The 13,362-nt window shown below is 55.1% G+C and overlaps 1 long non-coding RNA gene across 1 annotated transcript in view; it reads right to left on the bottom strand.

Moving 5' to 3' along the window:
- Positions 1 to 289: 289 nt before the first annotated feature.
- Positions 290 to 13,362, bottom strand: part of LOC112646447 (uncharacterized) — a 112,033-nt gene continuing 98,960 nt past the window's right edge. The window contains exons 3-5 of the long non-coding RNA XR_007410993.1: positions 11,544 to 11,701; positions 3,895 to 4,773; positions 290 to 775 (exon numbers count right to left, since the gene is read on the bottom strand). This is a non-coding gene — a long non-coding RNA (uncharacterized LOC112646447). The remainder of the gene's footprint in view (positions 776 to 3,894; positions 4,774 to 11,543; positions 11,702 to 13,362) is intronic.

Raw genomic sequence — 13,362 nt, 5'->3', positions numbered from 1 at the left:
TCCCTCCTCCTCCTCCTTCTTCTCTCTCTCTCCCTCTCTCTTCTCTCTCTCCCTCTTCTTTCCCCCCTCCCCTCCCTTTTTCCCCCTCTCCCCTCCCCTCTCCTTCTCTCTCTCCCCACTCTCCCCCTCCCCCTCCCTTCTCTCCCCCCTCCCTCTCCCCACTCTCTCCCCCTCCCCCTTCTCTCCCCCTCTCCTTTCTCCCCCTCTCCCCTCCCTTCTCTCTCCCTCTCCTTCTCTCGCCCCTCTCCCCTTCCCCCTCTCCCGTTCCCTCTCCCTCTCTCTCCCTCTCCATCTCTCTCCCCTCTCTTTATATATATATATTTTTTTTTTTTTTTAAAGGACAGCAGCTGCCCACGTCTAACACACCCACACCTCCCCCAAAAGCATGGAGGCTCTCCTTGTGAAATGCTACTTCCTTTCCCAGACAGCGGCACCCAGATGTAAACCCCTGAATGCTGGTGGCCCTGACTTCCCTGACTTCTTGGACCTCAGGCAACACTCCCACAGTAGGGGTCCCATCTGAAAGCTCCCCTTTCAGGACTGAGCTCCAGGGTCCTAAAAGCACAGAACCCGCCTCCTGCCTGCCCATCCTAACGGCAAAGGCCTCACTTCCTCAGCTCCGGCTGCTGTAAGCACTTGCCCACTTGCCGGGTATGATTGTCACATCCACCTGTTATCGTCCCATAGGGATGAGGCAGCAGAGGCACAGGGAGCTCGTGGAACCGGTCCAAAGTCACACAGGTAGAGAGGAAGACAGGATTGTAATTCCTGCAGCCTTGGTTCGGAAAGGAGAATTTCAGGTATGGAGAGAAAAAAAAAAAAAAGAAAAGTCACTTCTCAGACTGGGCAGTGCTGGCGCGCTGGGGCCTCCAATACATGAGAGTCAGGGGTTCCTTGCTCCAAGTTCTCTGGCTCCACCACAGAGCCCGCATCAGAACCGCCCCAGGGGAGGACAGGGGAGCAGAACAAGAGGGAAGGGGCCCCTACAAGACTACGCCTGCAGACTCAACCAGAACCATCACTGAGGTCAAAAACTAACAGAGGACCCAGTTTCCCCTTGGTGGGTGAGATGGAAAGCAGGCAAGGCCTCCACAGTGACAGCTGGGCCCCAGAGCCCTGAGAGCAAGAGATGGGAAGTCTTGGGAGGGAGGAAGACAAGCTGAGGGGCCAGGGTACCACTTATACACACCACCTGTCTGATTCTTCCCTATTAACACTACCCTGGAGAAAGAGGCCAGACCGCATTGCTTTTTAAAACAAATCACTTGAGTTTTTCTGCCCTTCTCTCTAATGGGAACTCACCTACCAATTCCCCCAGAATACCCCAGAGTTGAAACAGGAACGTGTCACACTCAGATATCCTCTCCCCTTTATTATAAATAGCTGAACCGTGGTGCAAGGCATGCTGGGATCTTGGTTCTGTGGATCCAGGGGACAAGAATGTGGAACCTGGAGGAATTGAGGGCAGTGGGGGGGGGGGGGGGGCTTTGATGTCTTCTTAGAACAAGCCATACTCCTCCAGCAGCCACAGGACCTCTGCACACGTGGCTTCCTCTGCCCAGACTGCTTCCCTGCCCCTCACCCTCTTTACCCACCAAATGATGGGCCTTTCTTCAGCTGCAGGAAAAATGTCACTTTCTCAAGGAAGCTTTCCTGACACGTCTCCCCTAAGTCTAGTGTAAAGTCTCTGGGCAGCAGAAGGTGCTTCTGTGGGGTTCCCAGAAGGCACAGCCTAAGACCAGGACTGGGATGCAGGTAGTTTATCTGGGACGAATCCCTTGGGAGCAGGAGTGAGGGAGGAGACATGGAGAAAAAGATCAGCAGGGGGTCTGCTGGGGCCTCCTGAGAAGCAGTGAGAAGACCTCAGAATTGGCCCTGGAGAGGACAGGAGCATCTATCACCCAGCGCCCACATGAAGTGGATGCTGTAAGAGCAAGGTTGGTCTGAGCTGTCAGGGAATGGGCCACCAGCCACCGTCGCTGGGGCTGAACTCATAGCCAGCCCAGGAAGGTGAGGAGCAGGTGCTTGTCACATGCCTTGTGCCTATTTGCTGCTTTCCCTTGCCACCCCTGGTGCCCAGCATAGTGCTTGCCGGCAGAGTGTGGGGACTTAACGGGTTACCTTCTGAATTAACGGACTGAGTGACTGAATGAAAACTGTAAGACCGGCCCCCAAAAGAGATGAGCCGTCTGCTCTAGGACATTCTAAAGGTCCCCATCACTGCATCAGACAATACGATCAGCAGAGCAAAGGCAACCAACACAATGAGAGGAAATATTTGCAAATCCTGTATCCAGAACATACGAAGAACCCCTACAGCCCAACAACAAAACATCAAATAACCTGACTGAAAAATGGTCAAAGGACTGGAAAAGAGATTTCTCCAAAGATGACATACAAATCACAGACAAATATGAAAAAATGTTCGTTACTAATTACAGAAATGCAAATTGAAAGCCACATTGAGGTACCACCTCACATCCATTAGGACGGCTACTATCAGAAAGAAGGAAAAAAAAAAAACACAGAAAAGATCAAGTGTTGGCAAGAATGTTGAGAAATTGGAACTCTTATACACTATGGGAACGTAAAATGGTGCAACCACTATGGAAAACAGTATAATGGTTCCAAAAAACAAACAAAAAAAAAACATATGGTTCAGAAATCCCATTTCAGGGTAAATATTCAAAAGAATGGAAAGTAAGGCCTTGAGATATTCACACCCCCATGTTCACAGCAGCACGAGGCTTAAGAGCCACAGGTTGGAAGCAACCCGCCGACGGATGGGTAAACCAAAGGTGATGCGCACAGACACACACGGGGTAATATTCAATTCTAAAAAGGCAGGAAACCCTGTCACGGGCTACAACGTGGGGGAACCTTCGGACATGGTGCTCAGTGAGATAAGCCTGCACAAATCCACTTCTAGAGGCATCCAGGACTGTCCAATTCAGAGAGACAGAGGAGAAGGGCAGTTGCCAGGCGCTGGGGGAGAGGGGGGAGCTACTGTTTATGGAGTTTCAGTCTTGCAAGATGAAAACGGTCGGGAGGTCTGCTGCACACCAATGCGAACGGAGGTCACACCTACCAAACTGTATACTTGAAAATGCTCAAGACGGCAAATGTTCCGTTAGGTGCTTTTACCACAATTTAAAGAGAGAGAGAGAGAGAGAGAGAGAGAGAGAGAGATCCTTGAACTACCTTTAAACCCAGGTGAGAGCGGCTCCTGCCTGGGATCATGCCTTGGAGAGTGCACATTATACAAACATCGAAATCTTTTTCTCGTTCCTTTTGGTCTCTTAAGGAAATTCTTGGAAAACCAGTAATCAATGGACAAATGGAAAAGGGAACAAGAGCCACAATGGGCACCAGGGCAGAGAGCGCTGGGGGCACGAGACGGGCATGCGGAGGGCACCTGCTGGGGGTGCAGGGTGTGGGTGGACGCGGGGACCATGTGGGAGGATGGTTCAGCTTGAGGAGCTGGCAGGCGCTGGGGAGGCACCACGGTGGGGGGCCCGTGACGTGTCCAACACCAGGCACCCGCCCCCACGGCAGAAGCCCGAGGGCAGGAGGGCAGAGGCTGCTGGAAAGTCCGCAGAGGGTCAGGCGGAGGAAGGCTCGAGCTCAGGGAGCCACAGGGGTTTGGGGAGTAGCACAAAGGAGCAAAGGAGCTTGTGCTCCAGTGAGCGCAGCCCCTGCTCCTCCCCTTCCATGAACTAAGGGAAACCCTGGAGGGCGGGTGCCCCCGGGTCTTAACTGTCTGATTGTCACTCTAGCTAGACAGTCACCCCGGCCTTGCTCAGTGTGGTAAGCAGAGGGTGGAAAAATCAATCAAACCCCGCTTCAAGTCGGGGCCTCTCCCTCCAACCCTGCGTCCCACCGCAGATCACTCACCTCCGTGCCTGGTGGGCAGGAAAGGCCACACCATCAAACTCCAGATGCCAGGGAAAGGGGACATCGCATGAGAATGATCATGGCGTCAAGGGCTCCGGCACAGCAGAGGAGGCTGTTTCAGGCCCCACTCGACTCTAGAGGCTACTTTTCGGAGAGAGAAGCGGGAGGTAGTTGAGGCACCCCCCGACAAATCAGGCAACGGGCGACCTGCAGTGTGTGCCCAGATCACTGCAGCAACCGGGCAGGGACAGCGACAGCCAGGCCTAGACGGATGCTGTCACTAGATGTTGTACGTAAGGGGTTTTCCATCAGGAAACTGCAGATGGAGAGACACTGAATCCCTCGCAGTTGACAGGAAGGCTCTAATTCGGGGAGCCCGCCCTGCAACGCACCAGAATGTGGGAAATGGACGGTGGCCAACCAGCCCAACGCCTTGAAACGCTCCAGCTCATCTGTCCTCCTCCTGGCATCCCTCCCTTCCTGGCTCAGCTCTGCCCCTGGGGACTGCCGCCAAGCCCCCTCTCGTTTCCATTACCAACCCTTCACTCTGACCTTTGCTGTCCACTGATTCTGAATCACTCCAAGTCACCAGGGCCTTTCTTCTCTGTGACCCCAGCTGTGGCAGCTGTGGCCCAGACCTGGCTCCTGAGACACCAGCACAGGCTCTGTACCTCTAGATGAGGGGAGGCAAACGGCATAAGGAATGAAAAGCACCATCACCCTCAGCCTCCCGACGGGGACCCTAGGAGGAGGATGAGGGGCCAAACTCAGGACTGCAGAGAATCGCTGCGATATTCCACTCCCAGTCATTCAGGCAGGTCCGGGGATTACTCATTAATCTTCCCGTCATCTTCCATAGAACCCAGGTTCAGAGGGCCCCTGTGGATATTGTGACGGTGGCAGGTGTATTTGTTATCCACTGCTGCATAACACATTACCCCCTCCCCCGCCCCGCAACTCAATGACTTAAAACAACAATCAACATCTATTATCTCTCACAGTTTGTGGGTCAGGAATTCAGGAGCAAGGTAGCTGGGAGTTCTGGCGTGAGGTCTCCTAAAGGTGCAGCCAGGACCTCACAGGACATCCCCCCGGCTGAAGGCCTCGGTGGGGCCAGAGGATGATCCATTCAGATGCCCGCAAGCCAGCACTAGCTGCTGGTGGGAACCTCAGCTCCTTGCCACGTGGGCCTCTCCACAGAGTTTCTCGAGCGTCCTCGTGGCATGGCCTCCCCCTAGGGAGCCACGGCAGGGCCCGCCCCGCACAGGCCACTGGAGCGCACAGGGCAGATGCTGCAACACCACACGAGCTGAACACCAGAGGTCATCCGCTGTCCCCTCCACCACGCCCTACTGGTCACACAGACCAGCCTGACTCAGTGGAGGGGCCGGAGCAGGCTGTGGGTGCCCGGGCGGAGACCGACCACCCCGGCAGCAGGGCCGAGCTAGCGAAGGGGCCCCTCCCGGGCCTGCCCAGCTAGGAGCCCCGTGGTCCCAGGCCTACCCTCTGCCTCTGGGGCATGGGTCTTGTTGGGGGAATCTGGCCAATGTTTGGGGGTTGGCAGGAGGAATAAGAGAGAGATCAGGGGCCAAGAGCACGGGGACAAGAAAGACGGAGGTGAGCTCCTGACCTGTCCTGTTTCTCCTTCCATAATTATACAGAAATGCAGCCCACAGCCCACCATCAGGGAGCCTGACGCCAGACAGGACACAGCATAGGGGGCCACCCACGGACAGAGACCACACCTCAAAGGCTTTTTATTCCTCAAACCCTGGTTCTCAGCTGGGAACTGCTTTATTCCCAGCTGAGGAATAATTTAGCAGTATCTGAGGATATTTAGCAGAATCTGAGGATATTTAGCAGTATCTGCAACATTTTTAAAAGATTTATTTATTTTAGAGTCGGAGGAAGGAGCAGAGCGGAGGGAGAGACTCTCAGGAGACTACCCACTGAGCACGGAGCCTGACACGGGGCTCAACCCCCCAGCCCCAAGATCACGACCAGACCCCAAACCAAGAGTCTGACACTTCACCCACTGAGCCCCCCAGGGGCCCCTAAAGACGTTTTTGTCACAGCTTGAGGGGAGGGGAGGCGCTATTTGCACATAATGGGTGCAGGCCAGGGCTGCTGCTGAGCGTCCTCCAAGGCACGGGACGGCCCCCACAAGGAAGAATCATCTGGACTGAGATGTGCCAAGATCCAGAAACCCTCACTAACCCTGCCTATAAATAAAGGCTGTGACCAGGGGTAGGGAAGAGAGTGCACGGGGCAGCATAAGATGCCTCAAGGCTTGTCCAACACCAACAGCGCCGCTCTTAGGCTCAGCTGCCCACCTGGTGTGGATGGAAGTTTCCGGAGGCATAGACCCTGAGAGCCCCCATACACAAGTTTTTTAAAAATTCTTAGGATTGAAGTATGGCTGACATACGGTGCCGTACCAGCCTCATGTGCAGCGCAGATTTGGCAGTTCTGTACGATACACGATGCTCACCACGGTAAGGGCTGCCCCTCTGTCACCCTGTAATGTCACTGCAGCAGCGCTGACTATACTCCCTGTGCTGTGCTTTTCATCCTTGTGACCTATCACTGGAAGTCTGTGCCTCTTAATCCCCTCACCCTCAGAAAAGAGGGGAATGACCGGAAGGTGAGGCCAGCTCTCAGGACAGGTTCTCGGGGGGCCTGTCCAAAAGGCCCTAAAAAGCCGCCATCCAGGATCCGCCGTCCCACAGGACCTCCGAACCTGAAGCTCTAAGGAGCCAAGATATTCACATCCCGTGACCTTCGACCTGGCTAAGCGGAGGAGAGCTTCACACACGCACACGCACACATGCACAAACCCCTTGGCCTGTATGGTCGCAAGCACGCAGGGCACGTGCAGACACACACAGCCCCTGGGGGCTGCTCCCTGGCACTATTTCTATTAAGGGAACTGAGACCAAAGGAATGACATTCCCGTGACATTCTAAGCTGTGAGGTGTGTCTAGTGGGAAGACGGACCCTGGAGCCAAGCTTCTCAGCCCGACGCCTTCTCCTCGGGACTCGGGGTACCCCCCGGGCAGAGCCCTGTCTTGCGGCCACAGCAGACTGAGGACCAGAGGCCAGTGACGGGCCTACCCCGTTCCGTCCCTCATTCCAGAGATTCTCAGTGGGCTCCTGCCTCCTGTCACCCACGGTGCAGTGAACAAGGCCGAGACTGCCCCTTGGCCTCAGGATGGGGACAGAACTTCCCAGTTCGTCACACACATGAAAATGTCACCATCATCATTCCAGCGGTAGCTGCCACCTGCTACCGGGCAGTGGCTCTGCGCCAGAACTGTGGCCACTGAGTTACTATCCCGTTCACCCTGTCCGCCGGCCACGGGCCCGACGTGGCCCCAGCTCCTCCTCTCTGTCGCCGCCTCCTCCCAGCGTCACCAGTGCTGCGGGTTTGGCCATGGCTCCCCCGGTCCCCACTCTCTCCTTGCCCCTGCCTCCCCCAGTGCCCTCTCCCCGGCCACACCTCCTCTAACCCAGCTCCCTGCCGCAGTCAGAGGGGGCCCTGACCACATCCTGTGCCTCCACCTCTCTGGGGCTCCCCACTCTCTTCGGCGGCCTCTAAGCTGAGCGCCCGCCCGCCCCCCAACCCTCGGGCCTCCAGGGTGGCCGCGATGCCAGCCCAGCCCGGGGCTGTGCGCACACACAGAGCCTCAGTCCTGCAGCCCAAAGGGACCTGAAGGCAATGCAAATCTTCACCGCCCCTCTCAAAGACCCAGGACAGGTTCCCAGGCAGAGCTGGCCCTCCTGAGGCGTCCTCAGCTCCCTCTCTGCTCCCCCTTCTCCCCCCACCCCCGGCAGCTGCTCGGGACTTGGGCCCCTGCCCCCCAGCTCTCCCCAGCACCCAGGGCCCCCTGGCCATGCCAGATCTTGTAAGGCCTCCCTCCTCTCTGCCAGCTCTGTCACTACACGGGCACCTGCAAAGCCACGGCCAAGGGCCCCCTCCTCAGAGCACAAGCCTCGGGTCTCTCCAGCAGGGAGGAGGCGAGCTTGCACAGATCCCTGAAGGGGGGCTTCACCACCCCACCGGCCCTCGCTGTTGCTGTCCCTCCTCCGAGCCCCCCAAGGGCAGGGAAGTGGCCCTCGTCCATGGCTCGCATCACCCTGTCCTCACACTGCCTGTGGGCTGTCTCCCCCTGGCCCGTCGGCCGGGCAGGTCCTGCACCGCACCGCACCCCACCCCACCCCACCACACTCCATAACCCTCCTCAGGGGGACTCTCTCCAAACCAGCAAAGAGCCAAGCGGTACCATGAAAGCCCAGGGAGGTGTGGGGTGGGCAGGAAGCTCTCCACGCACACAGAAGTGTGCATCGGACGAGAGGTGTCCTCGTGCGACCCCACAGGGGACCCGCACTGCAGACAAGAAAGGGTAATTTCTGGCTGAGTATGGAAGGAGTGAGTTTTCAAGTAGGTATTTGGCACCAACAAGTGTCAAAGCAAGCAAACTGATCCATTTCTCCCCCTTTATCTAATCTTTTTTTTTTTTTTTTTTATTCATGGGAGACACACAGAGAGAGGCAGAGACACAGAGAGAGAAGCAGGCTCCATGCAGGGAGCCCAATGGGGGACTTGATCCCGGGACCCCGGTATCACAACCTGAGCTGAAGGCAGATGCTCAACTGCTGAGCCACCCAGGTGTCCCCCTGCCCTTACCTATTCTAATAGAGAAATACCTTCCTGCCTCTTCTGAGCATGAATCAGGACATTGGCAATAGCTAAAAAAATTATAATAAACCTTAAAAGCATAAAAAAGACCCTTTCCTTGTGAGATGGGATTTTTTTTTCTCCCCTCCCCAAGGCTGCAGTTTTAAAGGGAAGGAGATACGTGCTGAAGGCAGCAAAGGAAGCCCACACAGAGACAACGGGGAAGGCCAGTGTTGGCCGGGGCAAAGAGCCAACTGGCCCGAGACCCTGCAGAGAAGAACCAGAGGGGGCTGCAAGCTTCAGGCCCTACGCAGAGCCTGAGCTCACGAAGACAGGAACACCAGGGTGAGAGGACCACGGAACCACAGGGCGGGAAGCAAGGAGGAAAATCCAAAGGAAAGGGCGTCCATTTCCAAGGGACTTCCAGAGCAGTGGTCACACGGGGAAGGGGCCCCAAGGGCAGAAATTGGAAGAGCCAGACCGGGAGATGTTGGCCACAAAGGACAGAACAATCCTGCCTTCCTCTGGGCTCTCTGTGTACACCTGAACTGCTTGCAGGAAAGACGACTGATAATGAGATGTCCCACCGTCCTGTCCCCCGTAAGACTCCAATCCCAGGGCTGCGTTTATATTTTGACTGACGGACTGCGAGCTGGCTTGCTCTCACCAGGCTTAGTAAAGGGGCAGCCTATTCCCTGACAACCATGGCAAGATTCCCCGCCCAAGTCCCCTTCTGCAGGGTGGCCTTGACACTACCCCCCCGGGAGGTGGGGATGTAAATTGGCACACAACTACTTCAGCAGCAGAACACACAGAAGGGACGCCCGCCGTGTGACTTCCAAGGCTGAGTCATTAACGGCCGTGAGGCTTTCACTTTATTCTCTGAAACACCCACCTTGGAGCTCTGAGCTGCCAGGTAAGGAGTTTAACCACTCTGAGGCCGCCTGGCTGGGAGGAAGCCGAGCTACACGGAGAGGCCACAGGGAGGTGGTCCTCTTGGCAATCCTAGGCCTCTGGTCATCCTGACCCAGATGGCAGACAAATGGGTGCATGAACGAAGGAGCCTCAGATGATTCTGGACCCTGCCATCAAGTCCCCCTCCGCTCGGGAGTGTTCCCAGTGGACAGGCGATCCCCACTATGCTGAGCTCCAACCCACAGAATCTAACACACCACAGCGTTCTCTGCCGCTACCCGTTGCTAAAATTTGTTGCACAGCAATGCTAATGGGAACAGGTGGGGTTCAGGGATGTGCCACATAAATCAAAGGCTAGAAAAAAAACCCTTGCTAATTGAACAATCAGACCTCAGCTCAAATTCAGGTTCACTCAAGGCCAGGTGCCTCAGCTCCCCACCTTGCCTTCCTCATCTGTAGAGTGGGGACAACACTGCCCTCGTGGTGAGGATTTCAGTAGCTGTGAAAATTATCCCTGTGAACTCTGAGGGAGATGGGGCCAGTGCAGTGGTATGGGCCGTTGGATCACCCCAGCATCAACTGGTGGGTGACAGCCTGCGCTCACACTGACAACCGAGTGACCCAGTTCCATGGTAATCAAGATTCTATGGCTTTGCAGACTAAATGAAGAACCCGGGGCGTTGCCCCGATGGCAGAAATCAGTGAGATTTAATTTATCTCCTGTATGTTTTTGGATTTAATTGGAAATTTTTTCCCCAATGCATGGAGAAATTCACTGTCAAAATACAGGAAAAAAAAAAGGTGCACTGAGAGGCTGGAGAAGCAAACACCATAGCAGCTCTCATATTAATATAGTTTTTCCAAAATGGCAACTGAACTTGTGTCACAATTGAGCAAATGGGCTGCAGGAGTCACGAGCCTTTGAAAAATAATCCTGTGAGTATCTCACACTGGGGAGGGGTGGTGAAGGTCCCGGCAGCACCCTGGCCGTGCGTCTTTATTCCTGCCTGCGGGAATGCCCGCCACGTGACTCCCAGCACAGAGAGCACATGGGAGCCCCTACACCACCGCCCCCCCAGGTGCGAGGGGCATTCTGCTGGCTTCTCCACGCTTCCCAGCATAGCTTGGGTATGCGCAGGACCCAGTAACAGGGACCGTGAGGACAGGCAGCCTGGTGAGCCTCGGGAGAGAGCTCTGGGCACAGACACCACACCCCGAGGTGATCCCCCCAAGATGTTACGGTCCGTGAATGCCAATAAGGTGGGCAGCAACAGGAAGAAATTAAGGATGCCATGACAGGGCAGAGAGGGGCTCACATGAGACCCTGGGACTGAGAATCCCCAGGTGACGTTTCTCGAAGGTCCTCCAATAGCAGATAAAACCAAAACCTCAGAGAAATAGAGGATGGCTGCAAACGGGCAGCTGGGATGTCATGAGAAAGGATTTTATAGGAGGATATTCATGCCTACTGGAGACGGTTGTCGGGGGACTGAATGAGATCACTCATTCATCTGCTCACAGAAGAGCTGCTGAGCACCTGCAAAGTGCCAGACACTCAGAATGGCACACACGTGGCCTGGCCCTTGGGGAACAGAGTGATCTGATCGCCGGGAGTGGAGTAGGGCCTGGTTCCCCTCCCCCCTCCGAGACCACATCCTCATCTCCTGGGACTCAGTCATCCTTCGGGGTATCTGCTCTGGAAGCCAAGAAACAGGTAGAAATGTGTTTCCTTTAATAAATAAAATCTCCTTTGCTTCATGAACCCTGCCTCCAGGCGGATGCTGGTAATACAAAGTCAAGCGGGTTCTGTTGCGTATGTATGTTTTAATAAACGAGAACCATCTCCCCAGCCTCATGTTAAACAAAAATCTTCTTCAGGACAATTCCGTGGTGTGTTTCAAAAACAAAAATCCACACATTTTAATGGCCTCTGCCATCACCCAGAGGTCGGGAATGGTCCCTCCGGGTGTAGGGCTTACAGACTAGGGGAATGAGGTGGTCCCTACCCCACGCCACCCTAACGCTCCTAAGACCCGGCTGGATGATCCAGACTCACCTCCAACTGACGGCGTCCACGGTGGCTTCCTCAAAGCCATGTCAGCATCCCATTCAAAGGGTGGCACCATGGGTCCCCTTGTCATCTGTGTTCTTGGCATGCCCGGGCCTCCACTTCCCAGCCGCTGCCGCTGAGACTGGCAAGAAATGGAGCCGGGGCTGTGCCCGGCATTTGTTGTGAATCTTTTTTAACTAGGTAAATAATATCTCAGAGGCAGACATCTATAAAATGAGCTGTTCCGCCTCAGTGAGGCTTGTCGCAAATATGAGGGTTTGTTCTTTTCAAAATACTCCAACATCCTGCGGGTATGAAAAAAATAATCCCCTCTCGACTGATTGAGTCAGAGCAGTGTTTGAGCAGGAGCCACAGCAGCTGACTAGCAGAGCACTTCATAAAGGACACAGTCCCGGCACCGTCCTCTGGAAGGGCCCACATGGCGCTCCCACTCACCGAGTATCATCAACAGGCTGTGCGATCGCAGAAGGAGGGGCAGGGGGGCCAGCGGCCAGGATCTCACAGCCCCAAACAGGGCGCTGGGCTGGTTACAGGATGTGAACTTGACCTCCTGATGGAGCCCGAGAGAGGTCTCCTGTCCCGGCACCCCCACCAGGGAATGAGGGGCCTGCTCTGCAGTGAAGAAAGCACTCAATCAGCTGCTGAGTTCCCCCTCCACAGCAAAGGCTCTGATAACGAAAACCTCCCGTCAGATAGAAAAGGAGCAATCCTCAGGGAAAGGTCCAGAATGCTCTCCACATTGGGGATGACTAAAAAGGTGTTTGTGAGCAACCATGTCATTATTGAGGAAAATCACCAGCAAATGGAAAACGTATTTTCAGTTTTTGTAGTGATGGAGACTAATCAAAACCAGCTTCAAACGTGCAGTGTATTAAGGATCCAAGAAATGACCTTGATTCAAGCAATCACTTAAAATTGAAGTTGATAAGTGAGGAGAATGAGTCCTTCATTAGCAAGGTGACACCTGTTACCTGGCAGGAGCAGGGAGCCCTGGGGGCAGGAGCCGAGCGGGTGGACGCTCGCCATTGGCTTCACCTGGGTGCTTCCCTCTGCACAGCGGGGAGGCTGCTTGCACCCAGCAGCGCGGATGGGGCCAGGTCCCCTCACAACGCACTGCCTTCAGTCTTGCGTCTTTGTAGCCCAGGGTCACTTTACCTTTGTGCTGGGCCTTTACTCTGAAAGCTTTGCTGAGCATATGAGTATGATGCTCTCTCGACTCTGAGACGAGGCTTCAAGTGCAAATGGTGAGCGTGAATGGTGCAGAGAAGTGGGAAGGTGACACGGAGCCACGAAAGGGCGCGCTGATAACCTGTGACCATGGGGATGCCGATGTGGTAGGCGGGATAACGGCTCCCCAAAGATGCCCGCCTCCCAATCCACAGAACCTGAGAACACACCACAGGCCACACGGCAGCGGACAATTAAGATCCCAGGTGGAATACAGACTGCAGGTGGAGGAGGGTGTTAGTCAGCTGATGTGGAGACGGGGAAATTAGCCTGGTCTGGCCAGGAGATCCTAAAGGAAATCATAAGGGTCCTTATACTGTGGAAGGAAAAGAAGAGTCAGCTGGGGAGCCACGTGATGCGGCCAAGAGTCATCTGGCCGTTGCCAGCTTTGAAGACGTAAAGGGAGGCCACCAGCCAAGGAATGCAGGAGGCTCCACAAGCCAGACAAGGCCAAGAAATGGATTTTCCCCCAGTGCCTCCTGGAAGGTCCTGCCCGCACTGTGATTCTGGCCCAGCGAGACCTATTTCATACTTCTGGCCTCAAGATAGTAAATTTGTGTTGTTTGAAGCCACTAAC

This window comes from Canis lupus, chromosome 5 (genome assembly GCF_003254725.2).
Source record: "Canis lupus dingo isolate Sandy chromosome 5, ASM325472v2, whole genome shotgun sequence".
Lineage (NCBI taxonomy): Eukaryota > Metazoa > Chordata > Mammalia > Carnivora > Canidae > Canis > Canis lupus.
Note: the sequence above shows the minus strand (reverse complement) of the source record. Positions and strands in the feature narration are given on the sequence as shown.